General features: G+C 35.1%; 1 protein-coding gene across 1 annotated transcript in view; it reads left to right on the plus strand.

Moving 5' to 3' along the window:
• LOC129059215 (uncharacterized) overlaps positions 1-20,813 on the plus strand; it is an 89,370-nt gene extending 68,557 nt beyond the window's left edge. The window contains exons 6-7 of the mRNA XM_054554877.1: positions 11,210-12,994; positions 20,456-20,813. The gene's annotated coding sequence lies outside the window, so the exon portion shown is untranslated. The remainder of the gene's footprint in view (positions 1-11,209; positions 12,995-20,455) is intronic.
• The last annotated feature ends 731 nt before the right edge of the window (positions 20,814-21,544 follow it).

Here is a 21,544-nt window from a genome sequence, read left to right on the forward strand (position 1 = left end):
AGATTCTTTAAGGCAATGCAAATACCCTGTTCTTCATGAAACCTCTCCCTAGATTTAGCACTCATCCATAAGCCTTGCCTAATGCACTCTTGGCCCTGGTGGTTGCCAAAGGATGATCGTTCACCCAGTACTTCTTTCACTTCTTGAAGTCACCCTTAACCATTCTACTGTAACAAAGAGCCCACCTCTTAACCCCATTTATTTATTCATTATTAATATGGACTCAGTCTATTTTTTAATGGTGTATCATTCAGATGGACTCATTGGAACGCTGTGGTGGGAAGCTACTCAAGCTGGCTCCCGCAATAGATCCCGTCATTTTTTAAGCACTTCCTTACTTTTTGGCAGAACTAAAGACTTGGCTCATCTTGTATTGTCTTGTCCCAGCCCTGTAACAAGCCAATTTTTCTGAGGAACTCTGGTTTCCAGATCTTGGCATTTGGTATGTCCATTCTTACTGGAGTGCATTTGCATCATGGTCCTTTCAGAGACTAGACCTAGGAAATACATGCACACACACACGTACATATGTATGTCCATACACACAGTCATGGATATACACATACACACGTGTTATTTTAGGAATCATGAGCTCACAGCAATACTTCCAATTCCAATCCTACCAGCAGGGTTTTCTTTGCTCTCCTCCATTCCATACTTAGATGCCCTTTTTTCAACATGGGCAGCCTGAGCTCCCCACCACATCAACACATTGATCTATGTGTTCAATCCTGGAATACATCTCAAGTTTTAGTATTGCTCCACCAGGACCTCTACATTAACCCACCTCAAAATAACTTATTTTCAACTGCTTTTGCTGTACTCCAACTTTTCTTTAAGACTGAGGATAATAAACTGTTGTATTTATAAGTTAACAGGATTGGTTTTCTCTGAGCTATGTGGCCCTGTATGTCTCTTTCTCCTTCAGAGTGCTTGTGATAGTCGTTTGAAATAAAGTTAAGTTCATTTTTAAAAGTTTACTTATATTTTAGAGTTTTCTTTTGTTCTTTTCTCATTCTGATTGATTTAAATATATTTTAAATATATGTAGTATTAACACGCTATCTGCTGTGGTGTGAATATGGTTTGTCCTCACCAAAACTCATGTTGAAATGTGATCCGTGATATGGCAGTGTTTCAAGGTAGGGCCCTCCCAGTGGGGTGAATGAGCTCTCCTAAGAACAGGGATTAGGTCTCCCAAGAGGAGACTGTTGAAAAAAAAGGCTGGTTTTCTTGGTTTCACTGTCCAGTTTCCTTTGTCACCATGCAATCTCTCTGTATGTACTGGCTCCCCTTCCACTTTCCAGCATAAGTGGAAGCAGCCTGAGGTCCTCACCAGATGCAGTTGCCCCATCCAGGATTTTCCAGCCACAAGAATCACGTGCCAAATAAGCTTTTCATTGTTTATAGATTACCCAGTCTCAGGTATTCTGCTACAGCAAAGCAAAATAGACCAAGACACTATCCAAAGTCAAAAGACACAAAAATTTATACTCAGAGAAGGCCCACCCCAACCCTGTCCTTTCTCATTCATACTCCTCTCCAACTCTTTAAACAACATCATTGTTTTCTAATTTATCTGTTCCTTTTTGTAGCAATAAGCAGATATATGCATGTTTTTCTCTTTGTCACACAAAAGTTAGGATATTTTTTATGGCTTTCTTTTATGTTTTGATTTTTCTCATCTGGTAATATCTCCTGCAAAGAAGTCCCTGTCAATTCATAGAGCCCTTCCTCATCCTTTTTTACAGATGTGCAGTGTTCTGCTGTATGCACATGCTGAAGTAGATATAATAAATCTCCCATGGTTAGGTTTTCCAATAGTTTCCAATATATTTACAATTACAAATAATACTGCAATGACTAACATTGAGCATGTGCATTTTTATATTGTTGGAGGTTTACTTGTGGAATCAATTCTTAAGTGTGCGATTTCTAAGTGGAAGGGTAAATGCATATATAATTCTGTTGTACAAATGCAAATTTCCCTCCTCAGGTATTCCACTTTGCATTTCAAACAGCAATGTTGAGAGTGACTGTGTTTCCACATTCTCACCACAGAGTATATTGTTAAGCTTTTCAATTTGTGTCAATCTGATCAGAGATGGGTAAAAAAATGGTACCTGAGTATTATTTTAATTTTCATTTTTGTTATTATAAGTGAAGTTGGGCGTATTTTTATATACATACAAAGGGTCTTTAATATTTTTTTGAAAATTATATTTTTGTCCATTCTTATATAAAATTTCAAATTTTAAAATTTCTATAACAGTTTTGCTAGTTTGTCTCCTAAATTTTAAAAAAGCTTTTTTAAAAATAAGTGAGGGGTATTAGCCTTTAATCTGTGATACATCTTGCAAATATCTTCCCCAGAGTATCATTTGTCTTTTGACATTACTTACGTTGTTTTAGCCATGTAACTTCTTATATTTATGAACATTAATTAATTAATCTTATATTTTATTGCAGCTGGATTATTACAGTTAGAAAGTCATTCGTTGTAGCTAGATTATAAAAATATTTTCACATGTTTTCTTGTAGGATTTTTGTATCTAATCATCTAAATTTATAACTCTCATCCACTTGGGTGTTTTATAGAGGGTGGTGATTGGATCTAAATTTACCCTTTCCAAATGGCTGTCTAGTTGTCCATCTCCATTTATTATGAAGATTACATTTTGTCCCTATGACTGATAAATCACCATAATACACTGGATTTCTGATTGTAGTTGAATCTATTTATGGAAGTTGTATTCTATTCCATTTAATTATCTTTTTATTGAGATGCCAGCATAACACGTTAGTAGTTATGGAGGCATTGTGGCATTTATAAATTGTGGTCAAAAACACAACACATAAAATCTATCATGTCAACTATTTTTTAAGTGTACAGTAGTGTTAACTATATACACATTAATGTGCAACATATCTGTATAACTTTTCATCTTGCAAAATGGGAGCTCTAGATCCATTGAACAACACCCTGTGGCCTCCCTTTAGACCAAGCTTGTCCAACCTGTGCAGCCCAGGATGGCTATGAATGCAGCCCAACACAAATTCATAAACTTTCTTAAAACATAATGAGATTTATTATTTATGCATGGACCTTTTTTTTAAGCTCATCAGCTATCATTAGTGTTAGTGTATTTTATGTGTGGACTAAGACAATTCTTCTTCTTTCAATGTAGCCCAGGGAAACCAAAAGATTGGATACCCCTGCTTCAGATTCTGATGACCATCATTCTACCTTCTGTTTCTATGAGCTTGACTACCTTAGATACCTCAAATAAGTGAAATGATGCATTTGTCTTTTGGTGACTGACTTAATTTACTTAGCATAGTATCCTCAAGGCTCCTCCAAGTTGTCACATATGGCAAGATTTCCTTCCTTTAAAACTGAATAGTACTCCATGGTATATATATGTTATAGCTTCTTTATTCATTCATCTCTTGAGGGGCATTTATGTTGCTTCTACTTTTTGACTATTGCAATTATTGCTGCAGTGGACTTGGATATGCAACTATCTCTTTGAGAACTTTCTTTCAATTCTTGTGGATATATACTCAAAACTGGGATTAATTTTTTTAATTGCCATGCTCATTTCCATAGAGTTGCATAGTGTTATCTTCCTACCAACAATACACAAGGGTTTCAGTTTCTCCACATTCTTTACCAACACTAGTTATTTGCTTAAAAATTATTCATTAAATTTTATTGACACATAATAACTGTAGATTTGTGGAGTACAAGTGACCTTTTGATACATGCTTACATTGTGTAACAATTAAATCAGAGTATTTACAATATCCACCACTATGAATATTTATCATTTATTTTTGCTGGAAACATTTCAAATATCTCCCAGCTATTTTGAAATATACAGTAAATTATTGTTAACTATAGTCACCCTTAGCTATCTCATACAGGAAATTATTTTTTCTATTTAATTGTGCTTTTTTACCCTTTATCCAAACCGTTGTCATTGCCCCCTACTCCAAACACACACTCCATTTCCCAGCCTGTGGTGACTATCATTCTACTCTCTACCTCCATGAGATCAACGTTTTTAGCTTCCCCATATGTGTAAAAACATGTCATACTTGTCGTTCTGTGCCTGGCTTTTTTCACCTAACATACTGTTCTCCATTTCCATCCCTGTTGCTGCAAATGACTGGATTTCATTGCTTTTTATGGCTAAATACTATTGCATTGTTTATATATACATTTTCTTTATTTATACATTCATTGATAGACACTTAATTTGATTCCATATCTTTGCTATTGTGAATAGCACTTCAGTAAACCTGAGGGTGCAGTTATCCCTTTGATATACTGATTTCTTTTCTCTCAGATAAATATTCAGTAGTGTGATTGTGGAACCATAAAGTAGGTCTATTTTTTAGTTTTTTGAGAAACCTCCATATTTTTTTCTACAATAGATGTACTAAATTACTTTGCCATTAACAGTGTTTTAGAGTTCTCCTTTCTTTGTATCCTCACAAGCATTTTTTTTGTCTTGAAAATAGCTATTCTTTTTTTTTTTGTTGTTGAGACCTTGCTTGTTGCCTGGGCTGGAGTGCAATGGCACCATCTCAGCTCACCACAACTTCCGCCTCCCTGGTTCAAGCAATTCTCCTGCCTCAGCCTCCCGAGTAGCTAGGATTACAGGTCTGTGCCACCATATCCAGCTAATTTTGTATTTTTAGTAGAGATGGGGTTTCTCCATGTTGGTAATGCTGGTCTCTCATGCCTGACCTCAGGTGATCCACCCACCTCAGCCTCCCAAACTGCTGGGGTTACAGGCGTGAGCCACTGTGCCCTGACCAAAAATAGCTGTTCTAACTGGAGTGAGATGATATTTCATTGTAGTTTTGATTTGCATTGCCCTGGTGATTAGTGATGTTCAGTATTTTATCATATACTTGTTGACCATTTACATGTCTCCTTTTGAGAAATGTCTATTCAGATCTTTTGCCCACTTTTTAGTGGAATTATTATTTTTTTCCCATTGAGTTGTTCATGTTCCTTACATATTTTGGATATTAGTCCCTGGTCAGATGAATAGTTTGCAAATATTTTCTCCCATTCCACATGTTGTCTCTTCCCTCTGTTGATTGTTTCTTTGCTGTACAGTAGGTTTTTAGTTTAATATAGTTCCATTTGTCTATTTTTTTTTGTTTTGGTGCCTGTGTTTCTCAAGTCTTAGCTATAAAAATCTTTGCCTAGACCAATGTTCTGAAGCATTTCCCCTATGCTTTCTTCTAGTAGTTTTATAGTTTCACTGTTGTATTTGTCTTTTATCCATTTTGATTTTATTTTTTCTTTTGTATTTGGTGAGAGATAAGAATCTAGTTTTCCTTTTTCTGCATATGGATATCCAGTTTTCTCAGCATCACTTACTGAAGGGACTGTCCTTTCCTCAATGAATGTTCTTGGTGCCTTTGTCAAAAATAATTTTGCTATAAATAAGTGGATTGAATTTATTTCTGTGTTCTTTTTTCTGTTACCTTAGTCTATGTATTTGGTTTTATACTACTGCCATGCTGTTTCGATTACTATAGCTTTGTAATATATTTTAAAGTCAAGGTAGTGTGATGCTCCAGCTTTGTTCTTTTTGCTTGGTATTGCTTTGGTTATTTGGGGTATTTTTTGGTTCCACATAAATCTTAGATTTTTTTCTGTGAAGAATAATGTTGGTATTTGGATGGGGATTACAATAAATATGCAGATTCCCTTTTGTGATATAGTAATTTTTAATAATCTTAATTATTTTGATGCATGAGCATATCTTTCCATTTGTTTGCATCCTTTTTATTTGCCTTCAACAATGTTTCGTAGTTTTTATTGTAGAAGTATTCCACCTCCTCAGCTAAATTTATTTCTAGGTATTTCATTTTATTTTTCATAACTATTTTAATGGGATTATCTTCTTGATTTTGTTTTCATCTAGTTTGTTATTGATGTATAACAAAGATACTGATTTTTGTATGCTGATTTTGAATCCTGTGTTGTGGGAAGTCAGGGACCCCGAATGGAGGGACTGGCTGGAGCCACGGCAGAGGAACATAAGTTGTGAAGATTTCATGGACATTTATCAGTTCCCAAAATTAATACGTTTATAATTTTTTACACCTGTCTTTACTGCAATCTCTGAACATAAATTGTGAAGATTTCATGGACATTTATCAGTTCCCAAATAATACTCTTATAATTTCTTATGCCTGTCTTTACCTTAACCTCTGAATCTTGTTATCTTCATAAGCTGAGCATGTATGTCACCTCAGGATGACTATTGTACAAATTGATTGTAAAATATGTGTGTCTGAACAATATGAAATCAGTGCACCTTGAAAAAGAACAGAATAGCAGCGATTTTCAGGGAACAAGGGAAGACAACCATAAGGTTTGACTGCCTGTGGGGTCGGGCAGAATAGAGCCATATTTTTCTTCTGGCAGAGAGCCTCTAAATGGACATGCAAGTAGGAGAGATATCGCTGAATTCTTTTTCCAGTTAGGAATATTAATAATTAATACCCTGAGGAAGGAATGCATTCCTGGGTAGAGGTCTATAAATGGTTGCTCTGGGAGTGTCTGTCTTATGCTGTTAAGATAAGGACTGAAATACACCCTGGTCTCCTGCAGTACCCTCAGGCTTATTGGAGTGGGGAAAAAAATCCCACCCTGGTAAATTTGAGGTCAGACCGGTTCTCTGCTCTCGATCCCTGTTTTCTGTTGTTTAAGATGTTCATCAAGACCATACGTGCACAGCTGAGCATAGACCCTCATCAGTAACTCTAATTTTGCCCTTTGCCTTGTGATCTTTATTGGCCTCAGAAGCATGTGATCTTTGTGACCTACTCCCTGTTTGTACACCCCCTCCCCTTTTATATTCCTTAATAAAAACCTGCTGGTTTGCGGCTCAGGTGGGCATCACGAACCTACCGATATGTGATGTCACCCTTGGTGGCCCAGCTGTAAAATTCCTCTCTTTGTACTCTTTCTCTTTATTTCTCAGACCAGCCGACACTTAGGGAAAATAGAAAGAACCTGTGTTGAAATATTGGGGGCTGGTTCCCCCGATAATCCTGCAAATTTACTAAAATTGTTTATCAGTTCTAAGAGTTTTTTGGAGGAATCTTTATGTTTTTGCATATCTAAGATTATGTCACCTGCAAAAAGAGATCATTTGACTTGCTGTTTTCCTATTTGAATGCCTTTTATTTCTTTCTCTTGCCTGGTTGCTACAACTAGGATTTTCAGTACTATTTTTGAATAAGAGTGATAAAAGTGGGCATACTTCTCTTTTTCCAGTTGTGGAGGAAAGGTTTTCCGCACTGCCCCATTCAGTGTAATGTTAGCTGTGGGTTTGTCATACACGGCCTTTATTATGTTGAGCTATGTTCATTCCATGCTTAATATTTTGAGGGTTGTTATCCCCAAGGGACATTAAATTTTACCAAATGCTTTTTTCTGTGTCTATTGAGATGATCATATGGTTTTTGTCCTTTATTCTATTGATGAGGATTTTTATATCTTTGTTCACTGGGGTGTTGTATAACAAAGCTACTGTTCCCCAGTGCACAAAGATATAAAAATCCTCAACAAAATACTAGCAACCAAATCTTACATCAAATAAAAAATAATACATGATGATCAAGTAATGTTTATCCCAGGAATGCAAAGATACTTCATCATACATAAATCAGCAAATGTGATATATCACATCAATAGAATAAAGGACCATATGGCTTAAAACTCATCCTCAAATATCACAAGCAGCTATATGAAATTACAGATGTAGACCAAGCATGCTGAACATACCATAATGGCAATTTCATTTGGTTAAATCTAATATTTATATCAATGGTAAATTATCAAATTATCAATCACATTAATCTCTCTGAAGTCATTTTCTACATTCATATAAGGCATAAATTCTATACATAAACTATTTTAAGATGTAGGTTCTGGGATATGTAACCTGTAAATCAAGAGTTATGATCTTTGAGAGTGTGTATTTTTTATATTCCCAACTCCTATAAGAGATATTTTATGTAAATTTAATGGTTTCCTAATAACTAAAGTGGCACATTAAGCCTCATTTTTTACTCTTCCTCCACAAAACTCAGGAAACTAATCAGGTTGCCTGTAGTTCAGTGTTGATCAAGTTGATTATCTCAAGGATTATTCTCATTTTGTGACATAATATATTATCCATTGTTGTTTAATTCCCAGCAAAATAGAGACATTTTGAAAAGAATTTTCACTGACTTTTTAGAATTCAAGTGACTTTCACAAATGAAGTAACTGTACTATCTTCCTGTTGTTAATCTGTACATTGGCTAATCTGACTTTATATCATCAAGATGACTATTTTATTTGAATGAGCATGAACTCATAAAATCTTTACAATTCCTGACTTACTCAAGAGACAATTATATAGTATAAAACAGTACTCAAATTACCGTGAGCATTTATTCATTCATTACAACCTCATTACAAAACTATTTATCATGTCGTATAGTTTAATATAAAGCTGGTCAAGGGATCTTTATAACCGAGTGACTGATAAGATTATTGTCATATTTTGAAAGGCACCAAAGGGCTTTTTCACAGGACAAGACCTCAGAACAGTTTTATGTTGAAGTGAGACCCCACTGTGCCTATAATAGCATTATTGAGATAGAATTGACATAAACCATACATATTCAAAGTATATAATTTGATAAGTTTTCATCTATTTATAAGCCTGTGAAACAACCACCACAATCAAGATAGTGAATATGATTTATTTTAATTTTATTTGCTTTCAAAATAAACACAGCTATGTTTTCAGAAAATCCAGTTTTTCCTTAAATCTGCAAGTTTTATGGTTCCATTTCATTTAAAAATTAAGTCATTTTTCAAAAATGATAGTGTGCACAGATTTATTAAAGTAATTACCATCACCATCATTGCAACAACAAGAGCAGCAACTACAAAAACCCAGCAGGTCATTTTTAATGGATGCTTTTTTCTCACTGACATAAAACATGAGCATCTTTACAGTACAGGTTACAGCAGGATGGTCCATGATGATTCATGCAATCGTATCACTGTCATTGCCTCAACGGGCATTCCTGGGTGCTCACTTACCAGCAGAAGTATTTTCCTTCTCAGAATTCTTACCTACTTTGTTCTCCTCCCCCATGCTCTGCTTTCTGTTTTCTCATCTATACTTTTGGGATAATTTTGATATAAAACTATGTCCAAAGTGTTAGACTGGAAATTAAATGTCTCTCATAATTCAGTAAATAGACATCTGGATAAAACAGAGTTTCTAATAAGCTTAGGGTTTGCTGGAATAATACTCGTTTAATAAAATACTAATTTATTGAATGCTTAAATGAATTTTTATATATTAAGAAAATGAGTTAGAAAAATTGAAATACGAACCACAGAAATGTGTATTTTTAATTACAGGGCTTTGAATAAAAAATGAAATCAGTTAAAACTTGGAGGTCAGTCATTCACTGTGTAGATTAGGATTAATTAGTACTGATACATATATATTTTCAAAATATTCTATTGCTATAATAAATTTCCATTTTGACATTAAGAAAATCACGGAAGGATATATGGCTGATTGCCTAGTCTGTGACTTTGGGACATATTGAGACAAGGGTATTATATAGAAATAATAAAATATCTCTTTAGATTTAAATATATATATTTTCATATATATTTATGTCTGAGCTAATAGATATTTTTGTACTAGATAATGTGAAATTGTTCAAGAGTGCTGAAATAATCGTAAAGAACAGTAGGAGCCAGTTTTATTGGACAGTAAGTTAGAATTACTTTGCCAGCTGTCTCCAGTAACTACAGCAATACTAGATTGTAGTAAACACTCAACACATAGTTGTTTAATGAGTGAGCCATTAAGAAAAAAGAATAGATCTCAGGTTAACTTTTATTAGTGCAGCAGAATATTTTTTGTAAAGAAAGAAAATATTTTATACTAGTTTTCTCTGGCTACTGTACACAGATAGTAACATACTTTCCAATTTGTGGAGTATATTTAAAAATATACATTAGCAATTTCTGAGAGGAGGGAAGTTTTATTAGTAGAAAGATAAAATAGTAGTGATTTATTAAAATTTTCAAATATATTAGTTATAAAACAGGAAAAGAACACATGGAAAGCAGGAGTTTTGAATTTCAATTTCATCACATTTTCTTAATTAGAATAATATAATTGAAATCCAGCTCTTCCCCAAAAGGAGATTTTCCCTTGTAAACAACTTACTCATTTCCTTTCACTTTTTCTTGCTCTCTCTCTCTCTCTCTTTTTTTTAGTTTGCTTTCAGTCTTTTCCAGTTTATTTCCAAAGATGTTTTTATACTCAGTGAGTTCTCATCATGGCAGTATTCTCCACAATGTATTCATAGAGTTTCAACTTAGTTTTTCTCTTCTCTGATCCTCTCCTTATCCTGGCTGTACTTCACGGCCTGGCAGTTTTCTGGGAGGCTCCTGTCTATCGCTTGGTCTCCAGAGACAGATACCAGAGGAGTGGATCGAAATTGTTCTAGAAGTGAATTCAGGAAGACAGTGGGCAATTAATTCAAGATTTTTTTTCTATATAAATTGCAGAAGGGAGGTAGTTTGGTGGAAAATCTCATCATAATAAATTGTGAAAGTTATATTTATTGAGACCTATTTGCTCGGCATTTATTCCTTCTTATGCTATTTTATTTACTTCTTATATCTCTCAAAAACTTGAGAACCATATGCATTGTTCAATGCCATACACAATTAGTAAGCAATAGATGGCAAAATCCAGAGTCTTATCATTAAACATTTTAGTTTTTTCGAGAACATTATAGTTTTATAATGTTTAATTAATGTATTGCTTTTCTAGGTACTTATTATACTCAATTCATTCTTTTAGATGATTAGAATTTTATAAAGATGTACAGTGAGCCTGCCCTCAATTATATGTTAACTTTGCCTATTGCCAAAATTTTCTCTGAGATTTGGAATTTATCACAATAATTAATAAATAATATCTTCTTAAACTAACTTTGGAAAATTTCTATCCAATAATTCAAAATATTTGACTGGTAATCAGGTAAATTAAACTGTGCAATACAGTAGGGAGAACTCTGTGGGCTTTGACGTCACACAAACATGAATTTAAAGATGATTCTTCCACTTGTGTTATCACAGGCAATTGAATCAATTATGACATTCTTCAGTTCGTTACTCTATAAAAAAGGGAAATGAAGAATAACTACCTCATAATGCAGTCGTGAAGGTTACTTGAAGCAATATAGGCAACACCACCAACTATACTACCTAGCTCATCATAAAGATTCCAGACTGAATGGTCACTATTGTCAATTTGGTTAGACCCATGGTTAAAAGTGCAGCTCTGGAAGTCGGTAGTTGGCATGGATGGGTCACCTCCTACTAGACTAAATCTCCCACTAATAGCAACAATACATTATAAAGTATATAAACAAAGAAATCCCTAAAGTTGCGAAGAGTTGACAAACTATGCAGATGCTGGAGGGGAATACTTGGAAGATGAAGATGGAACCGACACAGGGTGAGCTTGCTGTTTGACCATTTTTAGCATGAGACAAGTCTGCATTAATGTACTACACGAGAAGTTCTTCAGTTCCTCTGGCCTGGATAAGGAGGATGGAGTTGAGGTGACTTACTGGTTCTGAAAAGGAAGGAGGCAGTCCCAGGAAGCAAAGAAGCAGGCAGGGGCTCCAGCTTCTCTTTAAGAAATCTTTCCAAGTCTCTGGCTGACTTTTCAATCATGCAGCTTCCAGCCAGACTACAACAGTAGAAATAAATGAGCAAAGACAAGAGCTCTTACCCAAGCAGTAAAGTTTGCAGTTCGAGTTCAAGCTAGTTAATTACCTCCTAAAACAAAAATATTAAGACATTTTGGGGCACTAAAACAGAATCAAGATTCGCAATATAACATTAACAAAGTCCAAGATACTATACAAAATTACTTGACATATAAGGAACCATGAATATGCAACCATTTTCAAGAGAGAAGAAAATAAATTGGAGTCAATCCCAAAATGAACCAGATGTTGGAATTAGCAGAGAAAGGAGTGAAGGTAAATATTATTACTACACCTATGACAGGAAGGGGATAGGCTCACAATGGAGGGCAGAGACTCTCAGCAGAGACATAAAGAAGCTAAGAAGAACCAAGTGGAAATGTTAGCGCCGAAAAATGACATCTGAGATTCAATATTCAGTGGATGGCATTAAGATCAAAATGGAGATGACCAAGGAAGGTATTGATACCAGCAAACATGAAGATAGTTCAATGGAGATGATCTGGTCTGAAGAGAAGAGAGAAATATATTTGAAAAAGTGTTGGAAAGAGGCTGAAACCAATGAGGCAATACCAAAAGTGCCAACTTGTGCATAGTTGGATTCCCAGATGGAGGGAGTAGAAAGTGAGAATAAGACAAACAAAACATAAATAAATAACATAAACATAAATGTAAAAACAGCATAGCCAAGGGTTCCTCCAAATTATTAAAAGTTGTATATTTATATTTCAAGAATCCCAGCAAAACTCACACAGTGTAAATGTGAAGAAATCTACGCACAGGCACATCATGGTCATGCTTATCAAAAGCAGAATTAAACAAAATCTTACATGTGCATAGAGTGTTACACATAGAGGAACAAATGGGCCAATATTTTCAAAGTGCTGACAGAAAAATACTGAAGACTTGGAATTCCATACTCAGTGAAAATTAATGTCCTTTAACAATAAAAGTTAAATCAAAACTTCTTCAGACAAATGCAGGTGGAGAGAATTTGTTGCGAACAGAACTGTCCTACAAAGAAGCATCAAAGGACATCTGTGAGACTGAAGGGAAATGTTACCATGGGGAAACTCAGACCTTCGGGAAGTAAAACACAATACCAGACATCAGAAATTATTTGGAAAATATAGGAGAAATGTTAAAGGTAAAATTACATTTAAAATTTTAAAACATAGAAACATATACTTTTTTTTTTGACACAGTGTCTCACTCTGTCACCCAGGCTGGAGTGCAGTGGTGAGATCACAGCTAACTGCAACCTCGACATCCTAGGCAAAAGAAATCCTCCCACTTCAGGCTCCCGAGTAGCTAGAACTATCCTATAGGCACATGCTACCATGCATAGCTAATTTTTAATTTTTTGTAGTGTCAAGGTCTCAGCTATGTTGCCTCAGCAGGTCTTGAGCCCCAGCTCCTGGCCTGAAGTGATCCTCCTGCCTTGGTTTCCCAAAGTGCTGGGATTACAGGCAAGAGCCACCATGCCCAGTCTAAAATTTCCTCTTAATTTTTTTAATATACATTGCAAAAAGCTGATTTCCTGTAAGTGTACAAATGACAAATTCTCAGCTAGACAGATCAAAAAAATAGAGATACAAATTGCAGATATCAAGAATGAAAGAAAAATTAAGACTAGATTTTGCAGAAATTAAAATAATATTAAGAAAATATTGCCAGGCGCAGTGGCTCACGCCTGTAATCCCAGCAATTTGGGAGGCAGAGGTGGGTGGATCACCTGAGGTCGGGAGTTCAAGACAAGACTGACCAACATGGAGAAACCCCGTCTCTACTAAAAACACAAAATTAGCCAGGCGTGGTGGCGCATGCCTGTAATCCCAGCTACTCAGGAGGGTGAGACAGGAGAATTGCTTGAACCTGGGAGGCAGAGGTTGCAGTGAGCCGAGATCACGCCATTGCACTCCAGCCTGGGCAACAAGAGCGAAACCGTCTCAAAAAAAAAAAAAAAAAAAAGAAAGAAAGAAAATATTAAGAAATTTTATCCCACTAATTTTGAAAACTGAGATAAATGAATAAATTCTTTGAAAAATACAACTTAAACTGTAAGCAAAAGTGTAAAAAGAGACACTAAGATGAAAGGTAAATGTGTTAAATAAATTTATTAAATACATTTTTATTAAATTCATTTTTAAATTATTAAATTATTTATAAATTTGTTTAATAAATTTTAATAATTAATATTTTAATTATCAATTTAACCAATAATTTTATTAATCCATGTAACAAAATTTAATTAATAAAGTTATTAATTTTATTTAACAAAACACATTTTATTAAATAAAATTTAAATGTACTAAATAAATTAAATATTTATTTATTAGTATATATGCTGCCAAAGTGAACACTATTTATTTGTTTTTATTATACTTTAAGTTCTGGGATACATGTGCAGTAATACATGTGCCATGGTGGTTTGCTGCTCCCATCAACCAATCATCTACATTAGGTATTTCTCCTAATGCTATCTCTCCCCTTGCCCGCCACCCCACAACAGGTGCTGGTGTGAGATGTTCCTCTCCCTGTACCCATATTTTCTCATTGTTCAACACCCACTTATGAGTGAGAACATGTGGTGTTTGGTTTTCTGTTCCTGTGTTAGTTTGCTGAGAATGACGGTTTCCAGTTTCATTCATGTCCTGCAAAGGACATAAACTCATCCTTTTTTATGGCTGCATAGTATTCCATGGTGGATATGTGCCACATTATTTTTATCCAGTCTATCATTGACGGGCATTTGGATTGGCTCCAAATCTTTGCTATTGTGAATGCTGTTGCAATAAACATACGTGTGCCTGTGTCTTTATAGTAGAATGATTTATAATCCTTTGGGTATATACCCAGTAATGGGATTTCTGGGTCAAACAGTATTTCTGGTTCTAGATTTTTGAGGAATTGCCACACTGTCTGCCACAATGGCTGAACTAATTTACACTCCCAACAACAATGTAAAAGCGTTCCTATTTCTCCACATCCTCTCTAGCATCTGTTGTTTCCTGATTTCTTAATGATTGCCATTCTAACTGGCATAAGATGGTATCTCATTGTGGTTTTGATTTTCATTTCTCTAATGACCAGTGATGATGAGCTTTTTTCTATATGTTTGTTCTTTTGAAAAGTGTCTGTTTGTATTCTTTGCCCACTTTTTGATGGGGTTGTTTGTTTTTTTCTTGTAAATTTGTTTAAGTTATTTATAGATTCTGGATATTAGCCCTTTGTCAGATGGATAGGTTGCAAAAATTTTCTCCCATTCTATAGGTTGCCTGTTCACTCTGATGATAGTTTCTTTTGCTGTGCAGAAGCTCTTTAGTTTAATTAGATCTCATTTGTCAATTTTGGCTTTTGTTGCCATTGCTTTTTATGTTTTAGTCAAGAAGTCTTTGCCCATGCCTATATCTTGAATGGTACTGCCTAGGTTTTCTTCTAGAGCTTTTATGGTTTTAGGTCTTACTTTTAAGTCTTTAATCCATCTTGAGTTAATTTTTGTATAAAGTGTAAGGAAGGGGTCCAGTTTCAGTTTTCCGCATATTGCTAGCCAGTTTTCCCAACACCATTTATTAAATAGGGAATCCTTTCCCCATTGCTTGTTTTTGTCAGGTTTGCCAAAGATCAGATGGTTGTAGATATGTGGTGGTAATTCTGAGGCCTCTGTTCTATTCCATTGGTCTATACATCTGTTTTGGTACCAGTACCATGCTGTTTTGGTTACCACAGCCTTGTAGCATAGTTTGAAGTCCTGTAGCATGGTGCCTCCCACCGTGTTCTTTTTGCTTAGTATTGTTTTGGCTATACAGGCTCTTTTTTGGTTGCATATGAAATTTAAAGTAGTTTTTTGTAATTCTGTGAAGAAAGTCAATGGTAGCTGGATGGGGATAGCATTGAATATATAAATAACTTTAGGCAGTATGGCCATTTTCATGATATTGATTATTCCTATCAATGAGCATGGAATGTTTTTTCATTTATTTGTGTCCTCTCTTATTTCTTTGAGCAGTGGTTTGTAGTTCTTCTTGAAGATGTCCTTCACATATCTTATAAGTTGTATTCCTAGGTATTTTATTCTCTTTGTAGCAATTGTGAAAGGGAGTTCACTCATGATTTGGCTCTTTGTTTGTCTATTATTGGTGTATAGGAATGCTTGTGATTTTTACACATTGATTTTGTATCCTAAGACTTTGCTGAAGTTCTTTATCAGCTTAAGGAGATTCTGAGCTGAGATGATGGGGTTTTCTAAATATACATACATGTCATCTGCAAACAGAGATTTCACTTCCTCTCTTTCTTTTTGAGTACCCTTTATTTCTTTCTCTTACCTGATTGCCCTGGCCAGAACTTCTAATACTATGTTGAATTGGAGTGGTGAGAGAGGGCATCCTTGTCTTTTGGCGGTTTTCAAAGGGAATGCTTCCAGATTTTGCCCATTCAGTATGATATTGGCTGTGGGTTTGTCATAAGCAGCTCTTATTATTTTGAGATATATTCCATCAATACTTAGTTTATGGAGAGTTTTTAGCAGAAGGGCTGTTGAATTTTATTGAAGGGATTTTATTGAAGGGATTTTCCGCATCTACTGAGATAATCATTGGTTCTGTTTATGTGATGGATTATGTTTATTGATTTGCATATGTTGAACCAGCCTTGCATCCCAGGGATGAAGCTGACTTGATGGTGGTGGATAAGCTTTTTGATGTGCTGCTGGATTCGGTTTGCCAGTATTTTATTGAGGATTTTTGCATCGATGTTCATCAGGGATATTTGCCTGAAATTTTCTTTTTTTATTTTGTCTCTGCCAGGTTTTGGTATCAGGATGATGCTGGCCTCATAAAATGAGTTAGGGAGGAGTCCCTCATTTTCTATTGTTTGGAATACTTTCAGAACGAACAGTAACAGCTGCTCTTTGTACCTCTCGTAGAATTCAGCTGTGACTCCATCTGGACCTGGGCTTTTTTGGTTAGCAGGCTATTACTGCCTCAATTTCAGAATTTGTTATTGGTCTATTCAAGGATTCTCCTTCTTCCTGGTTTAGTCTTGGGAGGCTGTATGTGTCCAGGAATTTATTCATTTCTTCTAGATTTTCTAGTTGATTTGCATAGAGCTGTTTATATTATTCTCTAATGGTAGTTTGTATTTCTGTGGTATCAGTGGTGATATTCCTTTTATCTTTTTTTACTGTGTTGTTTGAGTCTTCTCTTTTTTCTTCTTTATTGTCTGACTAGCAGTCTACTTTGTTAATCTTTTCAAAGAACCAGCTCCTAGATTCAATGATTTTTTGAAGGGCTTTTCATGTGTCTATCTCCTTCAGTTTTGCTCTGATCTTAGATATTTCCTGTCTTCTGCTAGCTTTTGAATTTGTGCTTGCTTCTCTAGTTCTTTTAATTATGATGTTAGGGTGTCAATTTTAGATCTTTCCATCTTTCTCCTGTGGGCATTTAGTGCTATAAATTTCCCTCAAAACAATGCTTTAGCTGTGTTCCAGAGATTCTGGTACAATTTGTCTTTGTTCTCATTGGTTTGAAAGAACTTATTTATTTCTGCCTTAGTTTTGTTATTTACCCAGTAGTCATTCAAGAGCACGTTGTTCAGTTTCCACATATTTGTGTGGTTTTGAGTGATTTTCTTAATCCTGAGTTCTAATTTGATGGCACTGTGGTTGGAGGGACTGTTTGTTATGATTTCCATTCTTTTGCATTTGCTGAGTGTTTTACTTACAATTATGTGGTCGATTTTAGAATAAGTGCGATGTGGTGCTCAGAAGAATGTATATTCTGTTGACTTGGGGTGGACAGTTCTGTAGATGTGTATTAGGTCCACTTGGTCCAGAACTGAGTTCAAATCCTGAATATCCTTTTTAATTTTCTGTCTTGTTGATTTGTCTAACATTGACATTGGGATGTTAGAGTCTCCCACTATTATTGTTTGGGAGTCTAAGTCTCTTTGTAGGTCTCTAAGAATTTGCTTTACAAATATGGATGCTCCTGTATTGGGTGCATATATATTTAGAATAGTTAGCTCTTCTTGTTGCATTGATCCATTTACCATTATGTAATGCCCTTCTTTGTTTTTTTTTTATTTTTGTTGTTTTAAAGTCTTTTTTATCAGAGACTAGGATCACAATTCTTGCTTTTTTTTGCTTTTCATTTGCTTGGTAAATATTCCTCCATCCCTTTATTTTGAGCCTATGTGTGTCTTTGCATGTGAGATGGGTCTCCTGAATGCAGCACACCAATGGGTCTTGACCCTTCATCCAATTTGCCAGTCTATGTCTTTTAATTGGGGCATTTAGCCCATTTACATTTCAGGTTAATATTGTTATGTGTGAATTTGATCCTGTCATTATGATGCTAGCTGGTTATTTTGCCTGTTAGTTGATGCAGTTTCTTCATAGTGTTGATGGTCTTTACATTTTGGTATGTTTTTGCAGTGGCTAGTACCGGTCTTTCCTTTTCACATTTAGTGCTTCCTTAAGGGAGCTCTTTTAAGGCAGGCCTTGTGGTGCCAAACCCCTCAGCATTTGCTTGTCTGTAAAGAATTTTACTTCTCCTTCACTTATGAAGCTTAGTTTGGCTGGATATGAAATTCTGGGTTGAAAATTCCTCTCTTTGAGAGTGTCAAATGTTGGCCCCCAACTCTCTTCTGGCTCCCACATATGGCTAGTCAGTTTTCCCGACGACACCATTTATTAAATAGGGAATCCTTTTCCCATTGCTTGTTTTGTCAGGTTTATTGAAGATCAGCTGCTTGTAGATAGACGTGTGGTGTTTTTTCTGAGGTCTCTGTTCTGTTCCATTGCTCTATATATCTCTTTTGGTACCAGTACCATGCTATTTTGGTTTGTGGAATTTATATAAAAATTAATTTGACACATATCTAGTTTAATTAAAACCAGTGCTATGTTCATTATATTGCTCTTGGGTTTGATCTGAACCTTATTAATGTTTGTATGCTAGTATATAATGAAAACTCCACAAAAAGAAGACTACAGAGAAGTATTAAACAAGTAAAAAGGTAAACAATATTAAATAAGAAGAATATCAATGTTAGGATTATTTTGTTCTGGAAAGAATAAAAGCATGTCAGTGAGCTAGAACTCAGTCAAGAGACTGAGCTAAAAGGACAATCAACCAGTTGTTCTCTGTTTTAGAATAAAACACTTAGAAGGCATGGGCTTAAATTTCAGTATGAAAGATGCATACTGTATTCAGTATGAAGATTATCTGAATAGAACTAATAAAGATAGGGTAAGAGATTTGCTAATTAAAATTTGACAATGTCTAACACTGAGATTTAGTTAGAAATAATATTCTTTATGTATCTTATATATATATTAGGTGTAGGCTTTATCAGGTAATAAGTGAGAAAGAGTAAAGATCAATGTATTTCTTGATCTCAAGGAACTTTTTAAATTTAGAATAATGCATTTTCACAATTTTAAGGTGGTATATAGGTTATATTTTCATATACCTATAAATTAGATACACATCTAAAATCAATTTATTTTAGAGATTAGAGATATGAGTAAATTTGACATAAATTATTAGCATAAACATTAGCTATCAACCACTTTTGAAATGGTACTCATTAGGAGGTTATTCTCCAACTAACATAAAATTTCTTAAATCATTTTTCTATATACGGAGTAGAGAGATTCAAGCCATAATAATAGTTGCTATTTAAGATAGTCCAGCTCTGCTCTTTTATGGAAAGAAAAATTATAAGAATTCAAGAAATAACACATATACAAATATCAACATTTTGTCAAATTTAGAGACAAGATTTTATAATGTTCATCTTAAATCATCACAATAAGAAATAGTTTAGATCCAGATTTATCTCTTATTAAGAATTCCAATCAATTATAACCAGATTTCATATCAGCTTTGATTCATTTTTTTGTTTATCCACTGTACTATGGTTTAAATGTGTCCCCCAAATTTTATGTGTTGGAATCTTAATCCCTAAATTTATATGTTGATTGGAGGTGGAACCTTTAAGAGGTAATTAGGATTAATAAGGTCCTGAGGGTGGGGCCCCCACAATGGGACTGGAGGCCTTATAAGAAGAGAAAGAAAGAGCTGAGTTGACACGCATGCTCTTGCCCTCTTGCCATGTGATGCCCTCCACCATATTATGACATAGCAATAAGGCCCTTGCAAGAGGTCAGCTCCATGCTCTTGGACTTCCCAGCCTCCAAAACCATAAAGTAAATAAACGTATTTTCTTTAAAATTACTCAGTCTCAGGTATTTTGTTATAGCTACAGAAAACAGACTAAGACAAACTCATTCTGATGACACACGTCAACTGGTAGACACAGGTAACTTCTTTAGCTGAGTCAATCTGGGTCCTGAGATGTAGAATACAGCAAAGCTTACAGTCAAAGGGTAGGGCCCCAGCTGCTATCTATTTTGTCCTCCAAGTCATATTTACTAATAGAGTAAAGATTCTAGAGCTTAGAGGAGTGCTTTAGTACCTATTACCCCCTAAGAAACACCATCCACTGATCTGGGGGCATAGCTTCTGCCTAAGTTTGGCTTAGATTTGTATTCTCATTGTTGAATACTCTTGTGGCCTCACTCTTTTTCGTTCACAATTAGAACTGGAGACCAAATTTCCATTTCTCTGGCTAGGCTGTGGTGCCTATCAAACACAGTTTGGAGCCAAGAGGAAGAAACTGCAGGAATATACAGACTGCCTGCATGATATACTTCTAAAATATTACAACTTAACGTCACAAAGGTGAAGAAAGATATATAGTTGACCCTTGACATGGGCTTGAACTGCATGGGTCCACTTATTTGCGACTTTTCTTCTGCCTCTGCCAGCCCTGAGACAGCAAGACCAACCCTTCCTCTTCCTCCTCCTCAGCCTACTCAAGGTGATCAAGACAAGGATGCAAACCTTTATGGTGATACACTTCCATTTCATAAATAGTAAATACATTCTCTCTTCCTTATGAGTTTCTCAAAAATATTTTATTTTTTCTTGCTTACTTTATTGGAAGATAGTATCTAATACATATAACCTAGAAAATGTGCGTTAATTGATTGCTTATGTTATCTGTAAGGCTTCCAGTTAACAGTAGGCTATTAGCAATTACGTTTTTGAGAAGTCAAAAGGTATACAAAGATTTTAGGGTATATGAGGGGTCAGTGACCCTAACCCCTGCGTTGTTCAAGGGTAAACTGTATATCTGTAAAAAATGAGTCACATTTATGTTTACAAAATCTATGTATCTGTTTGTGTTCTGGTAGTCAACATTGTACATTTTGAATGTACTAATTAAACCATGAACTATTAACCTATGAACACCACTTTTTGGAGCGATCTCCTACACTATATCATACTGTGCCCCTTTGCCCAGCTCTTCAGCTCTGTGTAGTTTCCCTTAGTCAGATCACGGTGCTGTTTTCATAACCTCCAAGCATCAATAAAGATGTTATCAATGAGAGACAAATCTTTCAACGCTGGGCTCCAGACAGAATTTCACAAAATGGCAGCTCCTGTATTTTCTCTTATTTGTGCTCCAAATCATCTTATTCTCCTAATTTGGAAATAACCCATCCCAAAATATCTTTAAAGAGCCAAATATGTTAGAAAGCAAAATGTAGAAGTATTATAAGAAAATATACGCAAATGATTGTGATAGTTGGAAATTGGTAAGACATTCTCAAGCAACATATAAA

The sequence above is a fragment of the Pongo abelii genome, chromosome 3 (genome assembly GCF_028885655.2).
Source record: "Pongo abelii isolate AG06213 chromosome 3, NHGRI_mPonAbe1-v2.0_pri, whole genome shotgun sequence".
In the NCBI taxonomy this organism is placed as follows: domain Eukaryota; kingdom Metazoa; phylum Chordata; class Mammalia; order Primates; family Hominidae; genus Pongo; species Pongo abelii.